The 19,835-nt window shown below is 44.6% G+C and overlaps 1 protein-coding gene across 2 annotated transcripts in view; it reads left to right on the top strand.

The window, feature by feature from the left end:
* The first annotated feature begins 1,176 nt into the window (after positions 1–1,176).
* The window catches only part of ZFAT (zinc finger and AT-hook domain containing), a 254,589-nt gene continuing 235,930 nt past the window's right edge, over positions 1,177–19,835 (top strand). The window contains exons 1-2 of one of the 2 annotated variants that reach the window (XM_075920086.2): positions 1,177–1,343; positions 3,267–3,419. The gene's annotated coding sequence lies outside the window, so the exon portion shown is untranslated. The remainder of the gene's footprint in view (positions 1,344–3,266; positions 3,420–19,835) is intronic. The other variant, XM_075920084.2, reaches the window with a different exon arrangement.

The raw sequence follows: 19,835 nt of genomic DNA on the forward strand, positions 1-19,835 counted from the left end.
GCATATACATGCTGTAAAGAATGATACATGCCCAGCTTACATGATGTAGTCTGCATGTGGAACCAAACCTGGAACTTCCAGAGTTTTGAGCTAAAAGCCAGCTGGCTCGCTAAGGCTATAGAGGAGACTCATTCTTTCTCTATACGTGGTCTAAGTACTACTACAGGGGACAGTGAACCACACCCAGGTGTGTGGGTTACACATGTACCATTTATAATGTGCTCAGAACATGATGTATGTACAGTAAATGGAATACTGAATATAACAGCATGCACATAGCGTGTTAGATATAGTAGCATGTAGTTACCAAAACTTACTGAACTCCGTTACATGTACTGCAGGAGACTGTACCTAATGACTCAGCACGTGCCTCTAAGCAATGGGAGCAGGCTTTAGGTTAGGAATCTGAGAGGACTACTCCGAAGTGAAAGTCATCAGGTGCAGCTCCAGCAAGAGCTGCCCTTGCTGCATCAACAGCCAGCAGGGAGCTATTTAAAGAGTGTCAGGGGCCTGCGTTGCTTTTACTTCTGGGAATACTAGAGCGAGGGGGGAGTAAGGGTGTGTCACCCCCTGGCTTGAAGCGGTTTCTCTCGGGTGGAGTTTCAAAGGAGCAGGAGACTGAACTCGTTGGAGGTCCCGAGCCAGTTCGGAGGTTGGGGTTAATTTTGGAGGGGAGGGGGGATTGCAACTCTGGCGCAAGGCTCTCGGCATGTCCTCCGGCCAGGGAGAAGGGGGCAGCACCGGGGACGTCCAGCTGCCCTTCTCCCTCCGGACTCTCAATGCCCTGCTCAGCCAGGGCTGCGATGGCAGCTGCTGGTTCCGAGGCGGGCTGGGGGCCGAGGTAAGTGCCCTGGTGCGACACGGAGCGCACAGTGGCTGCAGGGGGCACTGCACGAGCACGGCTAGGGGCGCGCGCGCGAGCGAACTCAGGTGTATCGCGGGCGCAGATCGCTCGCGCCGCCCAGGCACCTTCTCTCGGCTCCGCCCCTGCCCGGCACGCGCGCCACCAGGCCACGAGGCATCCGCGCGCGCGCGCAAGCCGGGAGGGGTGTAGCAGGACGGGAAGAGGCGGCGCCCGGCGCGCTGATTGGCGGCTCTGCGCCGGGTGCCCCGCCCAGCCGGGTGTGCGAGCGCGAGAGTTGGAGGGGGCGGGGATTGGTTGCTAGGGGGGTGACGTCAAAGTGTGTCGGGGACGGGAGCGGAGAGACACGGAAAAGGTCAAACTAAAGGCGAGGAGGAGAAGCGGCCGGAGCGGCGCGGGGCCGGGAGCGGGGCCCGTCCCAGGCAGCCCCCGGCCAGGCGGGCCCGCCCCCCGCGCCGCAGCAGCCGGGGCCCCGTCCCAGGTAGGGGCAGGGACAGATGCGCCCCACGGGCCGGGCCCCAGGCTCGCGGGGGGGTGAGGGCCTCGCCCTGCGGCCGGGCTGAGAGCACCGAGTGTCTCTGCCGCTCTCGGCGCGGGGCCCCCCCCCTTCCCGTTGTCCTGGCCCCCGGCGCCCTGGGCTGCTCTGCTGGGGCGAGGGGAAGGAGTCGTCTGAGGAAACATGGGACGGATCGCTCCCGTCTCCCCCCCCCACTGGCCCTGTGTGGGGGAGGGGGCTGTGGGAATGGGCTCCCTTCTCCCCCCACCCCCACTGGCCCTGTGTTGGGGAGGGGGCTGTGGGAATGGCCCCCCTTCCCCCCCCCATGGCCCTGTGTTGGGGAGGGGGCTGTGGGAATGGCCCCCCTTCCCCTCCCCCATGGCCCTATGTTGGGGAGGGGGCTGTGGGAATGGCCTTCTTTCTCCTCCTCTCCACTCCCCTGTATTGGCCCTGTGTTGGGAGGGGACTGTGGGAATGACCTCTTCTCTCTTTTCCCTTCCCCTCTCATTGGCCCTGTGTTGGGGAACGGGCTGTGGGATGGATCTTTCCTCTTCTCTCCCCCCCCCCGCCCCCCCCCCGAGGGACCTGGGTTGGGAGGGGGCTATGTAATGAACCTATTCTCTTCCCACCCACCATGGGCCCTGTGTTAGCAAGCGGGCTGTGGGAAGGGCCTCTCCTTCCCCCACCACCATTGATTCTGTAACTGGCCCAGTTTTGGGAAGGGGATAGCATGGGAAGGACCTTGCTTCCCTCTCTTTCTCCCATTCATGGTGAATTAGAAGCCATGTTTGTATGGAAAGGACTGTTTGTTCTTCCCTTCCCTCTACCCATTTGGCCCTGTATTGGGAGTATAGGATAGGAAGGATCTCTCTCATCTTCCTCTCCCCACCTCTTTGCTCTTTCTCTCGTGACTCTGTCAAGGTGGGGATGGGCAGAATGAAGAAATAGAGCTATCCCCTGAATGTGTCTGCTCTATCCTTCTGAGAGCTAGGTTGTCAGGTGGGATGGGATGTCCAATAGTGTTTATCCTATTACCCCAAGAAACTGATGTTGGAGGTGGGAAGCTAGGGGCAAGACTGGAATAGGGGCACAAGCAGTATTCTCTACTCAAGGTGCTAGTCACATAGCCTTCAGGAAGTAGATGCTAGGGATAAATTGCCATCTTTTCACAAGTGAGTATCCTTGTCTAAATGATCAAAATACAGGGTCTGTGGCTCAAATATGCACATCAAAAAAGTGAGTTACCGGGACCATTATCAGGCAGATGGAAGTAGTTGGTCCATTCATACTGTACCCCCACAAAAGGGTTAGACTTGATGCAAAACTCCAGATGACATGTGAAATGAAATGACGTGTATAGAGAATAGATACATTTTAGAGAGGAGAAACAGTCCTGTAGTTATGGCACTACCCTGGGAATTAGCAGATCTGGGTTCAGCTTTCTGTTCTTTTACAGAGTTCCTGTATGACCTTGTACAAATCATGTACTCTCTCTGTGCCTCAGTTGCCCCTCTGTAAATTGGGGATGATATTTCTATACACTGATGGAGTATGTGAATAATTATTAATTATTGACTTGCTTAGCTACTACAGTAATGGTAGATTACTTATTTGTACTGCAGCTGTGTCTAGTGTCTCCAATATTTATCTGACTTTGCCATCAGCAGTTACATGTGGAGTGCAAAACTCTCATGCAAAGGATGGATTTGAGAAGAGAACACTCCTGTTTATAATGAAAGTTCTAATCTAATGCATGGCACTATTTACAAGGTGCTGTATTCAAGTATTATGGTGAATGACACTCTGTATCTAAAAGAGGTGGATGTTTTACTTCGTTATAAGGTACCACAGCTTCACTGTGAGAATAACTTCACTGTGAGCTTTTCATCTAATCTTTTTCACTCTTAGGGGAGCGGAGTGGACATTTTTTTAAAAGCTGCATCTATCTCAGTTGGCACACTTCTGAAATGAGTATGAAATTTGACCCTTACTGTTGTGGGAGAGAAGTACCCTGAGGTATTTGCTGTGCTCAAGAACTCATCTTTGCAATCAGTTTGGCAGGTACAAAAACTGTACAGTGACTAATAGCAGAGCACTGACTGAATGCCACCTGAGTCTGCCAGGAAAGACTCAGGAAAGTAATAAGGAAGGCTGGTGACTACCAGGTCTGGGAACTTCTTATGAAGTGTAAATAATATTTTAACTTCAAAGAACACTGTTTTCCTTCTTAGCTAACTTTCTTATGTAACTAGGGTGATGTGTTGACTTTAAAAAGTTATCAAGAGGCTTAAAGTTTCCATAGACACAAACTCAGCAGTTTCTTGGAGTGAGTTTGACCAACAGTCAATTCTGGTTTTCAGCTTCCATTTGCCATCTGTTTCTGGCTGTTGTGAAAAGGTGCAAGCATGTTTACGTGACAGAAAACAGGCTTTATTTGATCATGTGTTTGTTTTCTCCAGTAATTTGAACTACAAAGTAGCACTTTTAAAGCTTTTATATATGTAAATGGTATAGTCAGTGATAATGTTTAGCCATCATCTTAGAGAAACTGCTAGGTATGTGGAGGGTAATGGTGTCCAAAAGGTTACAGTGAAATTACAGAGAGAGAGGAGATGCTTCCTTCTCATAACACAAGAAGTTATATTTAATTTTAATCCCTAATAGTTAGAAGCCTTGAAAAGACAAAGTAATCAGTTTCATAACTGCCCCCAAGCATCTTTAATTTCTGCAAGCAGCACTTAGCGGGTCACTCTATGGTAGGATTTGATGGGAAACAGGCAAATGAGTTGTATTCAATTACATTATCTAATGACAGACTGTTGAAAAGAGAATTGTCACAAGTGCTTATATACAAATGTTAGAAGTCTAAATAAGATGTGTAAACTAGAGTGCCTTATTAAATGAGGATGCTATAATAGTCATAGAAACTTGATGGAATGAGGAATGGACCAAACTACCATAGAATCTGTGTGGACAGTAATTCCATGCTTGAATAACCAGAATATAGCAGTAAGGTTATACCACCAACCATCTGACCCAGGATGGTGTTAGTGACTGAAATGTGCAGGGACATTAGAGAAGCCATACAAATAAAATAAAATCTCTAATAATGGGAGATTTCACATATTCCTTTATTAGCAGGGTCTATGCCACTTCAGGATGTAATGTTGACGCACAAATTCTTTAGTGACTTCTTGAAGCTGCTAGTCCTAGATTACACAAGAGGTCAGCCAATTCTTGATTTAGTCCCCAGTGGAGCACAAGGTCTGATACGAGAGGTGAATGTAGCTGGAGGGCTTGCTCATAGTATAATTATATTTGCCATCCCTATGGCAGGGAAGACACAGGAGCCCAAAACTAGCATTTAATTTCAGAAAGGGGGACTACACAAAAATGAGGAAGTTTCACACAAATTAAAGGTAAACTGCTAAAAGTGAAATCCGTGCAAACTACATGCCTTTAAAAAGTTTCCACCATAGAAGAGGTTCAACTTAAATATGTACTCCAATTAAAAAAAAATACTCAATGTACCACCATGGCTAAACAACAAAGTAACAGAAGCAGCAAGAGACAAATGGACACTTTTCAAAAACTGGAAGTTAAATCCTGATGAGGAAAATGGAAAAGAGTATAAAGTCTGTCAAGTGAAGTGTAAAAATATAATTATGAAGGCCAAGACAGACTTTGAAGTACAGTTAGCCAGACTCTAATAAAAAAAAGTATATTGAAAGCAGGAAGCCTGTTAAAATACCAGTGTGGCCCCTAGACAGTAGAGTTCCTGAAGGAGCACTCAAGAATAATAAGGCCTCTGTGGAGAAAATAAATGAATTATTTGCATCATCTTCATGGCTGCAGATAAGAGGGAAATTCCCTAACCTGGGGTGAGCAATCATTTTTTTGCCAGGGGCCACTTCAGAAATTTTTGAAGTGGCCCTGGGCTGCTCTGGAAGGGGCGGGGCCAGGGTACTTCCTTTCTTCTCCACCCATAGACCATGATTTGTCTGGGGGTGGGGGAACGTGTGAAGTCTTTGCGCCCCCCCCCCCCGAGGTTCCCCCTAGGCGCCCATACACCTGGCAGTGGGAGGAGACTTTGGGTGCTCCCCTGCCCCTAGGCCCTGTTTGGCCTGGGAGTGCGCAGTGTCTCCTCCTGTCCTGCCAGCACCTGGTGCTACTAAGTGCCATGTGCTCCTGGAAGAGCAAAGGAATCTTTGTGCACTTCCTCCCACCCCAGGCCCTAATTGACCTGGGGTGGGGGAGCGGCAGGGCATCCGCAGGCTGGATCAGCACACTTGGTGGGTTGAATCCAACCTATGGAGGCCCTTTTGCCTGACCTTTGCTCTAACCTGAGCTGTTTTTTGTTGTTGTTTTTTTTTACTAGGGATGTAAAAAGTCTTTAAAAAATATAACGATGTAACCACTAAAAATCCTAGCAGTTACATGTGCTGGAGCTCTGCAGTATAAAGTCCCTGGGAGTGGGCTGGCAAGGCTGCAGTGAAGCCACCTCCTCAGGAGTTGGGCTGGTAGGAATGAGATTTACTGGTTAACAGGTTAAACGTTCACATCCCTACATTAGAGACTAACAGGTTTATTAAGACATAAGCTTTTGTGGGTAAAACCCACTTTTATCAGATGAATTGGAGTGGAAGTTACAGAATCAGAGAGATGTGTGTGAATATCCAGAGAGGGAAAATTGCCTTTGTAATGAGAGCCTTCTTTAATCATGTCTCCACACCAAATGCTGTGAATGACTCACTTCCATACTGACTTGATTAGCTTCATTAACACAAGGAACTTCCTTATATGCCCCTGCTTGTTCCACTCCAGTTTGTCAGATGAAGTGGGTTTTACACAGCTACCCTGCTGAGATGAGAACAATGGCCCAGTAAGCAAAATGAATAGGCAGCAGGTTTAAAACAAACCGGGGAGGGTTCATTCAGAGCCCAGACAACTTACGGAACTCCTTTCCAAAGGGTGTTAAGACCAAGACTAACAGGATTAAAAAAGGTGCTGGATAAAATTCATGGAGGATAAGTTCATCTATGGCTATTGGCCAGCATGAGCAGGGATAGTGTCCCTAGCATCTGTTTGCTAGAAACTGGGAATGGGTGACAGGAGTTAATCACCAAGTCATCTATTTGTTCTATTCATTCCAAAAGGGATTAACAGCTCTGTTAAATACTAGGGATGTCAGTGTGTAGATGACTACATGATTAATTGATGAGTCTGGACTTATTGGTTAATTCTGTTGACTTACATGCCTTTTCCCCCCACCCCTTGCTGCATCTGTATTGGAGGTGGGGGGAGCTGGTGTCAGCAGCATGGAGGGAGGAAGGGAGGTGGGAGATAAGCACACTCTCTGCAGGTGCTGGCTCCACAATGCCGTCTCCCCCACCTAAAAGGCAGCAGCGTGGGGTGGGAGACAGTAGGCTTCTGCAGGCCTGAGCCTGCCACATAGAGAGGCTGGTTGGTGGCGGCAGACCCTGTCCATGGACGGTTGGCACTCCCTGTCGACAGGCTGCTCTGGCTTTCTATGGAGCAGCCTGTCTGTAGGAGGTATGAGCTCCCCGTGGACAGGGACTACTGCTACTCCACACTGCTGTCTTCCTATCATAGGCAGCAGCATGGGGCAGCAGGTGGGGCCAGTCTGAGCAGGAAGCTGGTTTTTTTAAATGGTTCCCCTCATAGACTGGTTCCTGCCTACCACTCCATGCTGCTGCCTCTCTATCAGAGAGAGGCAGCAGTGTGAAGTTGCAGGGAGCTCCCTGGGAGTGTGGCCTGGCATGCACTTTCTGCCAGCTCCATTTCCAGGGACTACCGAATAGTCACGTAACTGCTAGAATTTAATGTGGTTCCATGACTGTTCAATTACATGCTATCTAACATCCGTGTTTAATACTTGAATTTGGGATTGGCCTCTGTTGGAAGACTGGACACTGGACTAGATGGGCCTTGGGCCAGTGTGGCCCTTCTGGAGAACTACTGAGATCAGTCAACATAAGTCATATTTTTAGCATGGATAAATTAAACTTGAACCCTTTTCTCCATAAGTACTAGGCACCAATTTGTGTTACTGCCTTAAGTACCTTTTTGCTTTCACTTACTCTTTCTTTAGACACTTACTGTGGCCATTTCAGAGTTCCAAATACCTGTGGATTATATTCTTCAATTTAGTGTCCTGATGTAGTTCCTAACTTTCTTTTTTTTCCCCCTAAAATGACTGTTTACCTTTAGGATCATAATGAAATAATAAATGTGAGGTTTGTTACTCTTGAGTACCTGTTTGGCTCAGAGAAACTTATGTTTATCTTGGCATATGGAAAGCCAGTGCTGCTGAAACATATATGGTAGTGACATCAGCTTTTCCTTGAGTTGTTTGTACCTTCCATGTCTAATGGTTCCAAGCAGTGACTTTTGTGTGCTCCTTGAATATTAATATAAAGTGTATTCTGCATCCCATCCTGTAATTTTCACACATGGAAAAACTGTTTGGCCTTGGAAGTGCATGGTAATAAGTTTAGCTTTCTACTATATCAGATGTCTACACACACATTTGCTACAAACATTACTCAACCATTGTTGCTGGTTTAGATAAGTGACTTGGAGTAGGGATGTAAGCAACTATTTGACTATCTGATAAGCAAATGCTTATCTGATAGTTGACTAGTGACTTGACTAGTCGCTCCCCCCACCACACCTTGGGGGGGTAAGCATGATCCTATGCTGGGGGGAACCAGCTTAAAAGCCGGTTCTTCCCAGCACCGTCTCTGTGGGGAGCAGGGCAGGGGCATGATAGGGAACTGGCGGCGCTTCCGCCTTTGAAATATAGCGAGAGCTACAAAAGCAGAAGCCTGGCGGGGAGCCTGGGGTGAGCTGGGGACTCAGTCCCTGCTGGCCCCATACTCCCGCTTTGAAATGTACAAAAGCTGGGAGGCTCTTGTACATTTCAAAAGCAGGGAGTGTGGGGCCAGTGGGGACTTTAAGTCCCCTGCTGGCTGTGCCCTCCGTGGTGCTTCCGCCTTTGAGATGTAGCAAGAGCCGGCAGGGCTGTTGCTACATTTCAAAGGTGGAGGCGCCCTTATTGACTTATCAAATAGTCGATGCAAACTATATCAACTGGTGGATTACTTCATTAATCTAAATTTAACATCCTTAACTTGGATTACAGCACAGTGAATCCTCCAGCTATTGTCCAATAATAGACAGTGCTCCTAGATCACTTTGCATCCAGTGCTGCATGTGGATGTGGAAACAGATATAAATGAAATGGGGTTTATAATGAGTATAGTTTGTTACATGCCAGTTATACATAGGATAATGCTTTAATTACACAGGATACAATTCTGTGATATAGCTGGTCCTCTGCTGGCTTCAACAGAAGTTTTATAGGAGTTGTTAGGACTCAAGAATCAAGCACTTGGTATGTTGTCACGTATGCCCTTCTTATCTTGGCCCAGAAAGGAATTCTGCCTTTAAATAAACTGGTGCTATAACCTTGTTCTATAATCAGTGTTCAGTCATGCATAAGGGGGAGAGTCTCTTTTTCCTAGTTAAGAATGAAACTGTACCTTCTCACATTAGTGCTCTTAAAAATCCTTCTGCTTCGCTGCTCGCTAAATCAATGTTTTTTGTTTTTTTTTAAATTTCACTGGTAGGAATCTTGCAGAATGTAATGCATCTGGATATCTTTATGGAAATTGGGCATGTCATTTTGTCATTTGGGAGATAAGATTGACTAATGAAGTGACTTTTTGGGGGGGGGGGGGTCCAAATTGTTGTGGAGCTAACAAATACCAAGTGTGTCTGTTGCTGTTGGTGAGGACATGTGCCTTTGGCTGGTTCAAGGTTGAGAATAGTTGGCAGAGGTATTTAGTTATTTCAGTCTCAATGTGGAACTTTTTTGAATGCATAGCTCTAGTAGAAGAATAGCATGTAATGAACCCTTATGCAGAGGAGAGGGTAGATTTGGAGGGAGAGTAAATAGGCAAGTGCCATTTGGGAAATGAATAGTAGTGCTGATGTAGGAAAAAACAGAGGACCCTTTTAGTCTTTTTGGTTACACCTACACCACTGATCTTACAGCGGCACAGTTGTACTGGTACAACTGTGTTTCTGTGAAGTCATCTCTTTAGACTAACTTTGTCATCAGGAGAGAGCTCTACTGTCAGCATAATTAAACCACCTCCAACAAAGACCATTAGTTGTGTTAGCAGGAGAAACTCTCCTGCAGCCATAGTGCTGTACACACCAGCACTTTAGCAGATAAGACTTATGTAAGGTGGCGTGTTCTCAGACCGCTGATCCACAAGAGGCAGTGTAGACAAAGCCTTAGAAATAGCTTCATATATAGATTCCTGTTACACCCTTCCTTCTTCACACCATGCAAAGCTCCCTCTCCTTGGCTACGTCTAGATTGCATCCTTTTTTCAGAAAGGGGATGCAAATTAGACACATCACAATTGCTAATGAAGCGGGGCTTTAAATCTCCCCTGCTTCATTAGCATAAAAATGGCTGCTGCTTTTTTCCGGCACAGAGCTTTGCCGGAAAAAAGCGCCAGTCTAGACGCAGATCTTTCGGAAAATAAAGCCTTTTCTGAAAGATTCCTTATTTTAAGAGGGATAAGGGATCTTTCGGAAAAGGCTTTATTTTCCGAAAGATCCGCATCTAGAATGGCACTTTTTTTCCGGCAGAGCTCCGTGCCATTTTTATGCTAATGAAGCGGGGGACATTTAAATCCCTGCTTCATTAGCAATTGCGATTCGTCTAATTCACATCCCTTTGCATCCCTTTTTCGTAAATCTAGACGTAGCCCTTGTGTTGGATGCGATAAGCAGTAGAGATGTAGTCGAATACTCTAAGCATATGCTTATCAGGTAGTCAAGTAGTGACTCGTTGCTTCCTCCCTTCTTGCTGACTTTCTCAGTGTTGGGGGGAGCCAGCCTAAAAGTCAGTTCCCCCCCCCCCCCCCCAGCACCATCTTGGGGAACTAAAAGAGGCAAAGGCATAATAGGGGACTGGTGCAAGCCAGAAATCAGCTAATTCCTGGCTTGCATCTGATGCCAAACTCTACGTGTCTGCTTTTTAATGTATTAAGAGCCTGGCAGCTCTTAATACAGTTAAAAAATCATAGCCGTAGTGCGGTTAGTTCCTGGCCCAGGAGCTAATCCCACTGTGGCTCTGCAGTTCTCTTCTACCCTCTTCCCCCATATCAACTAATTGAATAGTTGATGGAAATTCCATTGACTTGTCAATTAGTTGATTACTTGCAATTGACTAACCTGCGTATTAGGGATGTTAATCTGAAGAGGATCAGGGTCCATCCTTCTGAAGTTCATAAACTAAGCAAGTATGCATTTTATTTTATTTTTTAGAAGGGGAACTCCCAGGCAAAACGCCTAAACTGAGTTTAGGATTTTAAATGTTAACCATTTTTAGAGGGCAAAAGCACTTGACATTGGTACCGATTTTCTACAAATGTTAGTGTGGAAATTCATTTAAAAAAAAAAAGGCATGGAAAATGTACATTGAAGATCACTCAAACTGTAACTGTCAATGCCTGCAGAACTGAAAATTGGAAGAGAATTCTGTCCTCAAAAACACACACATCTTCATTACATCAATGAATTCTGAGAGATACTCTAACCAGATTCTTTACTCTTGTGCATGACTGCCACAAAAGCTTATGTTCAAATAAGTCTGTTAGTCTTTAAGGTGCCATAGGACTCCTTGTTTAGAAAATAAAACTTAACACGGTTACCCCTCTGAGAAATGTGAAACTGTTGCTGTAGTGTGAGATTTAATAGAAACCAATAGCAAATATAATTGAGAATGTCAAGGGATGCCCCCTCCGAAATAGCAGCATTCCATTCGTTCAGGCTTGCAACAAACCTAAGTCACATTTGTTCCTAAATCTCAGAGGCATACCGTGGAGGAGAGAAGTGGATTTAAGTTCCTGATCTTCAAACTTCTTAAATACATATGAAATCTCTTCTAGAGATAAGTTGGTCTTTCACTGGCTGTGCTTAGTGAACAAGTTTGAAGATGGTAGCAGGCAGGGTGGAGTTAAGGTTGCTTGGGTTGTCCATTTCTATAGTTTCAAAGTTGCTTTTTATTAAAGAAAACTACAGTATTACAATGCTCTCCCAAACAGAGGTACTAGAAGCTTTGCTTTTGTTTAATCTTTTTTTAGAGAATTTTTGTAGTGTTCTTTGGGTGGGGAAATACAGTGCTCGTAATGTTCATAGCCTTGTGATAGTCTGACCCCTTATATAACAGAGGTCATAGAACTTAAAGAAAATTCCAAGAACAGCATATTTTTTTAGAAAAGAACATCTAGTCTTGATTTTAAAATTATCAGTAATGGAGAAGCCACCACAATCCTTCATAAATTGTTCAATGACTAATTACACTGGTGAACAATTTACACAATTTTAGCATGGAATGTCTTTATGTAAATCAAAAATACCAGATGGAGTTTTAAGTGACTGTCATGTACAATTTCTGAAATGTTCATTTCAAAATCTAAAAAAGGACCAGATTGAAAATGCATAATGAACTTCTGAGTGTCCTTTTCAGCATATGTGTGATTTAGCTGTACCATTCTACTCTTGCTGAGAGGTGAGCATTAAAACAGCTATGCAGAGAACTGTTTGACTCTGTACATTTGTACTGTAGAGATAGGATCATCTCAAACCCTCAATGAGGCAAGAGCAGCTGGAACCACCTGGATGGAAAGTCATATCTATATCAAATCTTCCAATTAAACACACACAAAAGCATGAAGTAAAACAGGGTAAACTATGCAGGATCTTTTTGGTCTAGAGGTTGCACTGGAAAATTGGACCTACTACTTATAACAGGGTCAGTCAGGTTGTTAAAAATAACTATTCAAAAAAGTTAAGGCATGTCTGGGTTGTTTTTTTTTTTTGTAAAAGAGGGTTAGAGGGCCTCAGATTTAGGAACAAATGTGACTTAGGTTTAGTTTGTCGCAAGCCTGAACAACTGGAATGGAATGCTGCTATTTTGGAGGGGCATCCCCTGACATTTTCAATTATATTTGCTATTGGTTTCTACTAAATCTCACACTACAGCAACAGTTTCATATTTCTCAGGGGTAACCGTGTTTGTTTCACAAGGAGTGCCCTAGATACTATGGCTGCATGTTTGAGGGTTCTTTTGAGGCATATTAAATCGTACAGGAAAAAGAAAGGTACTGCAAGCTGTTTGATCTACAGTCAAACACGGCGGGAGGGGGGGACAAATCTAAAGTTGAACAACAATTTGACATGGCAAGAATTCAAAGACCTACCCCCCCCCCCCACACACACACACACTAAGGCTAGTGCAAAATGAAACAACTAGTGTATAGACAGCCGCCTATTTAGAGAACAAAAAAAGTGGGTTAACACTCATAAAACATTACAATACTATATAAATGTAGTGGACTTTCTTCATCCAGCAATTTCTTTGTTTCTCTTAGAGGAAATATTGTCTGGCACCCATAGTGCTGGCTGAGTTCTAGTCCCCTGCCTCTCTTGCAGCCCACCCTCTGCCCCTTCAAAACACTACAGAACATGCCAGTGAAATTTCAGAATATGAACATTCCAGAGCTTCATAAGGACCTCAGTGCCTTTCCTGCTGGCTTTCTAACAGGAAGATTATGACCCTAAAATAGAGCTGTCCATGTACAGCCAAATGTCATATTGGATAATTCAGATTTTGATCTCTTCTCCCCCCCCCCCCCCCCCAAAAAAAAAAGGTGGCTTATGCTATTTTTTGTTCATTTAAAACACAGGGCTCTCCTTTGTAACTACTTTTCCCCCAGCCTCCTCCTGTTTCAGTAACCTCTGTTAACTGAAAATGTCTTGCAGTTTAGGCTAATCTTTGCTATTATGGCATCGAGCCACAACAGAGATATACTAATATTTTCTGAGGATAGGGGATCTTCAGCTTGGACATGGGTATCTCAGCCTATACTGTTCTGACTTCAGAAACCTAATCACAATTATAATTTTTCATGTTTTAATATGGTGACAAATTGAATTGCCTTAACACGCACACCAGGGCTACGTCTACACTTGTGGCTTCTTGCGCAAGTAATATGCAAATGAGGCTAAGCGTGCAAGGCCGTTACACCTATTACTTTTCGGGGAGAACGGAATTGCGCAAGAGGGTTTTTCTTGCGCAAGAAGAGGCAGTGTAGACGCTCCTTCTTGCGCAAGAGCCTCTTCTGAAAAAAATGGTGGGTCATTAGGTATGCAAATGAGGCTCGTCGATATTCCACGATTAGCCTCATTTGCATATTGTGCAAGAAGCCGCGAGTGTAGACACCTGGGCTATGTCTAGGAAACTAAGCCTATTGCTCAATTAAAAGGAAGCCTACGCCATATAATAGCAGCAGTGAAACTTCAGAAGGGAGACATTTAGCTGCTGTGAACATATATATGCAGGCAACCCTTAATTCTCACATGACTGTAACTTTCAGTATGAACTTTTAGAACAGGAGCTTGTTAAAGTCAGATGTGAGAAGTAGTTATACATGCTTTCTTTATCTACACTGCAGCACTTTTCCAGGATACCGGAGCAATGCCGTGTCCAAGGAATGCGTCCGATTTTCTGAAGAAAAAAAATCAGAAAAGCGGACGTGTTCTTTCACCACCCCTCAACCTTGTTTTATGAGGAGGAAGGGATGGTTCTAAAGAGCAGGTTTTTCCAAAATTTTGCCTTATGTAGCTGTGGAAAATTTTGAAAGCCTCTTTCTTTTGAAATAAAAGCGGAAAAAGATATGCATTCTAGCCTATACTAGTATTTCTGATTTTTATCAAACCATTGTTGCTTGCTACCTATCCGAATTGATAATCAGAGTTTTACATACACAACTGGAGTTCTTATTGTGCTGTATCTTATAGTAAAGTCTAATTAAAATAATAAAATAAAATCTTGCTTTGCCACATAAAACACTGAGGATTCTGTTAATCATTAATTCTTAACAGGATATTAATTTTCAGTATAAAAAGGAGTAAAGAGAGATTTTTTGCAAGGGGGAAATAAACATAATTTTCTCTGATAGCTGGTACCAAAAGCAATAAATTGCTTCAATCAGAATTTGCTTCATTTAGGCAGCTAATTTGGACCTTTCCATAAATAGCTTTTAATGGTCGTCATTGAATTGTTCTGTGTCTTTGCCTGGCTTCCTTTTCTTCTTTCTATTTTCTTCCTTCACCCTGCTCCCCTTAGAAAAGAATCCCATAAATGTCTGAGAACTCTTAAAGCACATTATACAGCCTTAACCCTTGTTTACTTACAGCTGTTCAAAGCAGTTATTAGGGGCTACCAAATCATTTTATGTTTGCTTTGCAACCTTGTTTGTCTACCTATATCCGTGTGAGGTATTGGTAACTGAAACAGAATATCCTGTGTAGATTTAAAAATGTAAAACAATATGCAAATACCAAGTATTGCTAATAATCATGAGCTTTCTTAAAAGACCATTTAAAAAAAAAATGATGTAATTTCTACCTTGTTTAGGTAGCACACTAGTTAGCTAAACTGAAATTAAAAGAATGTGGGAAGGTGTTGTACAAGTTTGCTTCTTGGCGGACTTCGTTGATTCATCTTGTCCTCATATAGCACTAGCTGTGTTTTTATGTATTTGCTTTTAGAGTTTACATTCTGAAAATACTAGCATGTTGACGTCTCATTAAACAAACATTCACAATGAAAATGTCTTTTTTAATATAAAAAAGTGTTAAGATCTTTAAGGTTGTAAAGTTCAATTTAAAGGTTAGTTAATGCTAGGATTTAGATTGCCCATCCCACCTTAATTCAGCCTGTATGTGCATATGCATCATAATAGTCTGTAACTACACGTGCATGCAACTTTTTTCCACAGGACCATTGCCTTGTACAGAGTGCCATCCACACTTTGTGCAATCCAAATGGGTACCTATGCAGTAACTATTCCTTGCTAAGTGTGTGTGGAGGGAGAGGAAGGGTAATGCTTCTCTTAAGTGTATCACTCAAAAGTGAATCATAGATTAATTTATTCATGTGTTTTTATGACACTCCATACTGTAGCCTTTCAGTGCTTTGTATTCATAAATGAGCTTACCTTCAGAGTGCTCATGTGATTAAGGTGGAATTATTATTCTGTTTTACAGATCAGAAATTGAAGGATAGAGATTAAGGCCAAAATTGACACGTCTGCTAATTTTTGTATGCCTTACTTGAGAGGACTTTTTGCCAGCTGTTGAGTCTTGCCAAAATGCACAAGGTTCAGCTGACTGCCATATTTGGGGATGGTTGGGAAAGAATTTTCCCCTGGGTCAGATTAACAGAAACCCTCGCATATTTTTGCTTTCCTTGACATCATGGGATATAGGTCACATAGTTTAACCTAGTGTAAATGGTGGATTCTCTGTAACTTCAAGTCATTAAATCCTGATATGAGGACTTCAGTAGCTCAGCCAGAGGTTATGGGTCTAGTGCAAAAGTGGGTGGGCAAGGTTCTGTGGTCTGCAATGTACCGGAGGTCAGACTAGATTAGCATGATGGTCCCTTCTGGCCTTAATGTCCATGAGCCTTCCTAGCCTTCTTCCCTCTCCTCCCTCCCTCCGAAGTTCAGAACACGTGCAAATGACATGGAATTCAATGGGAGTTGAAAGTGTCCAGCATGAAAATGAGAACCTATACACAGTATTTGAAAATTATTTCTGCAGTGTTTTCGAAAGGGGTACATTTAGATCTGCAATGTTGTGGAAGTCACTAGATTTGGAATAATGGAGGGAATGCCAGGCCTATCATGGTGGTGTTTAATTGAGAACTCTAACATCTTGCTGCATTGCTTAGATTTTCTCTGCAGTTGGTGGTAGACATTTTCTCAGAGTATTTTAAACTTCTGTACAACTGCTGTGGTGCCCTTTGAGGACATTCTAGTAACCAAAGATATTTTGGACTGAGAGGACTTTTTCCTCTGGGGAAAACCCCATGTAAAGTACATGTATGGACACAATTTAAATCATAAATAAAACTTCCAGCAGCCCAGTACTTCTGAATTCACACTAAGGATGTTAAAATGCGGTTAATTGACTAGTCGACAAGTTGATGGAATTTGCATCAGCTAGTCAATAGGCACTTCTGCTTTCCTCCTTTGAAATGTACAAGAGCCCCTGCTGACTCCTCCTGGCTGCATATGGCATGCTTGCTTTGAAATGAATAAGAGTCCTCAGCGGGGGGGGGGGGGGGGCTTTTGTGCATTTAAAAGCCATGGAGCCCAGGGTCAGCGGGGGACTCTCAATCCCTCGCTGACTCTGGGCTCCATGCTACACAATATGCTGCTAGGAGCCCAGGGTAAGCTGACGAGTCCCCAGCTGACTCTGGGTTCCTGGTAAGTGCTGTGCGGAACCAGGGTCAGCTGGGGAGTCCCCAACTGACCCTGGGCTCCACTGCCCTCTTTAAAATGGGATGAGGCCGCAGTTTCAAAGGGAAAGGTGCTGCACAGCTAATCAGCTGTGGGACCGCTTCCCCTTTGAAATTGTCGCCTCTGCGCCTTTTGAGAGGGCAGCCATGGACTCTCCAGCTGACCCCGGGCTCTGCAGCTACCCCTTTGAAAAGCCGCTTTGGGGTTTCAAAGTGGCAGCACTGCAGTGCGGCACTGCCAGTTTGAATTACCCCTTCTTCCCCTAGCCCTCCACCCACCCTACCCTTTGCTGTCTGTTTATCTTATAGAGGCAGCAAAGGGGGAGATATCAACTAGTCAACCATTTGCTTATTGGATAGTATTTTATCGGATAGTTGACTAGTCTTTTACATCTTTAATTCACACCAGTAGCAAACCATGAATGCTTGGCTAACATAAGAAAATAATAGGTAAATAATAAACCACATTTGCAGGGTGTTTTTTTAACTCACATTTGTGTTCCTGCTGTGTCATGTCACACCTTGACAGTCAAGATTTTTTTGCTTGATACTGTTTGCTTTGAAAGTTGAGAGATAGTGGGGCTTCTCTTTCAGAGTAAACCCTCAAACTGGAAAAAATATTTAAAGGACAATGCCCCGTTTTTTTCTAATTTGAGTACTTTCAACTGTTAGTAAAAATAATGGTATTTCTCTTATCTCTGTAGTGAGCATAATGCTAAAGCATACCCGAGAGCTGGCATTTGACCTATGGTAAGACAGAGTGAAATAGGTTATTTATATTTTGGTAGTATAATTAGGCACTCCAAGACCATCATACAGACACATACAATCCTTGTCTGAAGAGTTCACAATTATAAGGCTCTAATCCTGCAAAGCTGCTCAATTTGGTGGATCTGGTACCCATCCAGACTAGCTTGCAGGATTAGGCCCTAAGTTAACCATACAAAGAGAGTTTCCCAATATGTATGTCCAATATTTCACTGTTACCATAGCTATATATCGTATCGCTACATATTATCTCCGTTCTTCCCTTCCCCTCCAGCCATTTGACAAATAAGAGATTTCTTAGAGTTTTCAGGATTGCGTTTAGTTGCACTTGCAGCACAAGTGCTGTCCAGACTCCTCCTTCCAGTAAGTTACAATTTCATGGCTTTTGCTCCTTTTCTGCTAAGGCTCAGAACATCTCTTGTGGTACTTGAACTTTAAATCCTAGGTGACTTCACCCTGGACTCTGAAACTCTCCTCCAACCTGTCAGAAGCAGTAGTAGAAAGTTTCTGAAATAGATTGTGTTAATGCTATAATCTGTTCTGGAATACTATGATAGCATGCAGTAACAGCAAATAAGAGAAATAGATGCACTTTTTAAGTTCTTGCTAATGTAGCTGACTAAAATTGTATGGCTGGTTGCTTTGCTTGGTTGTCTAGTGACTGTGTGAGGAGGAAAGAGGAATGCGGGACTTTAACAGATTAAGGATGAAGTTGCCTGGTGCTCCCATTGAAGTAGTGGGAGAGGTTTCTAGCCCAGATTGGGAGTAGCAGTAATTCGAATATACTGTACTCTAATTCAGCCAATGAGAACACCAGATAGGTATTATAGTGGTCAATCTTGTTTGTCTTACATTATAGCAACTGACAAGAGCAACCCAAAACTTCATACAAGTATAGCTCAGTTAATTTGAAGTGTGTATAGTGGTTGGTTTTTGTGTGTGTGTGTTTTGTTGTTTGTTTGGTTTTTTTTTTTTAAGGAACTGGCCCAAGTTATTTTTAACATCAGCAAAGGTCTGTAGTCAGTCTGATACTAAATAGTAGGCATTTGTTAGGGCTGTGGTCACCAACCCTTTGATCATGATCGACTGGTCGATCAAGGGGGACTGACCAATCGATTGTGAGGTGTTCGGGGGTCCTCCACTTTCCCCCACCCTAAGAAGCCCCACTAATGCTACTTCCAGTGACAATGGAGGTAGAGGTGGCTTCCTGTGAGGCGGAAGGAAATCCGGCAGCTGCACGCTACTTCCGGGGTTTCAGGAAGTGCACTAGGTGCTCCCCTTCCCCAAACAGCCAGCGTGGTATAAGAACCAGGTCTGTGGCATGCTGGGGACTTGCTGGGGGGGGGGGGGCGCGGGATTAGCAGTCCCTGGAGGAGGCGCGCACCAGGGACTCTCTGCCCCCACCAACACCCTGTCCCCTGCTGCGGCACCCTGTTCCGTGCTTCAGCACCCACTAGCAGCCTGCTACCTGCCCAATCACCCTGTCCCCTACCCCCACCAGCACCCTGTCCCCTGCTGCAGCGCTCAGTCCTCTGTCCCCACTGGCAACCTGTCCCTGCCCCAGCACCATGTCCCCTGTTCCCACCAGCACAGTTGGGGCCACATTAGTGAGGCTTGGGGGGGGGTTTGGAGGAGTTAACTTTTTTTACATCTCACTTGTGTGGCCCCAACTGACTTTTCTGTGTGTTAGAGACCCCTGATTCAAAACAGGTTCCCCACCCTTCTCATAAATAAAGACAATGCTGAAACTTTTTGTGTTTGACATAATATTTTATTTAAAAATGAAGCCTGGCCAACAAACCCTCAATTGGAGCCAAGCCCCCATCTGGCCGCAGCATAATAACATTCCTGTACCGCTCCCGACCCCAAATCTGAGCCATTCATACACTGGAACCCCCTGTCCTGAGCCCCTCACATCCTCAAACTCCTGCACCCCCACATACTCAGTCTTCTGCCACAACACTTCTGCACTATCCACACACCGCAAATCTGTGTCCTGGGCCCATAATATTCCCAACCTCCCTGACCTGAGCCCCTCATGTACCCAACCCAAACTTCTGCACCCTCACATCCACCAACTTGTGGCTTGCTCAGCATCCCAACCTTCCACCCAATCCCAACATTCCCCAGCCTGCAGCTGCCTCCCCAAGCCAGCATCCCCTTCTCTACCTCCTCCTGCATTCAAATTCCCTCCCAGATCTTGCACCTCTCACCCCTTCTCGCACCCAAATCCCTCATTCTCACCCCAGAGCCCACACATTCTGTCTCAACCCAGAGATATCCCGGAAAAACTC

The sequence above is a fragment of the Pelodiscus sinensis genome, chromosome 2, assembly GCF_052426305.1.
Source record: "Pelodiscus sinensis isolate ZL-2025 chromosome 2, ASM5242630v1, whole genome shotgun sequence".
Classification (NCBI taxonomy): Eukaryota; Metazoa; Chordata; order Testudines; family Trionychidae; genus Pelodiscus; species Pelodiscus sinensis.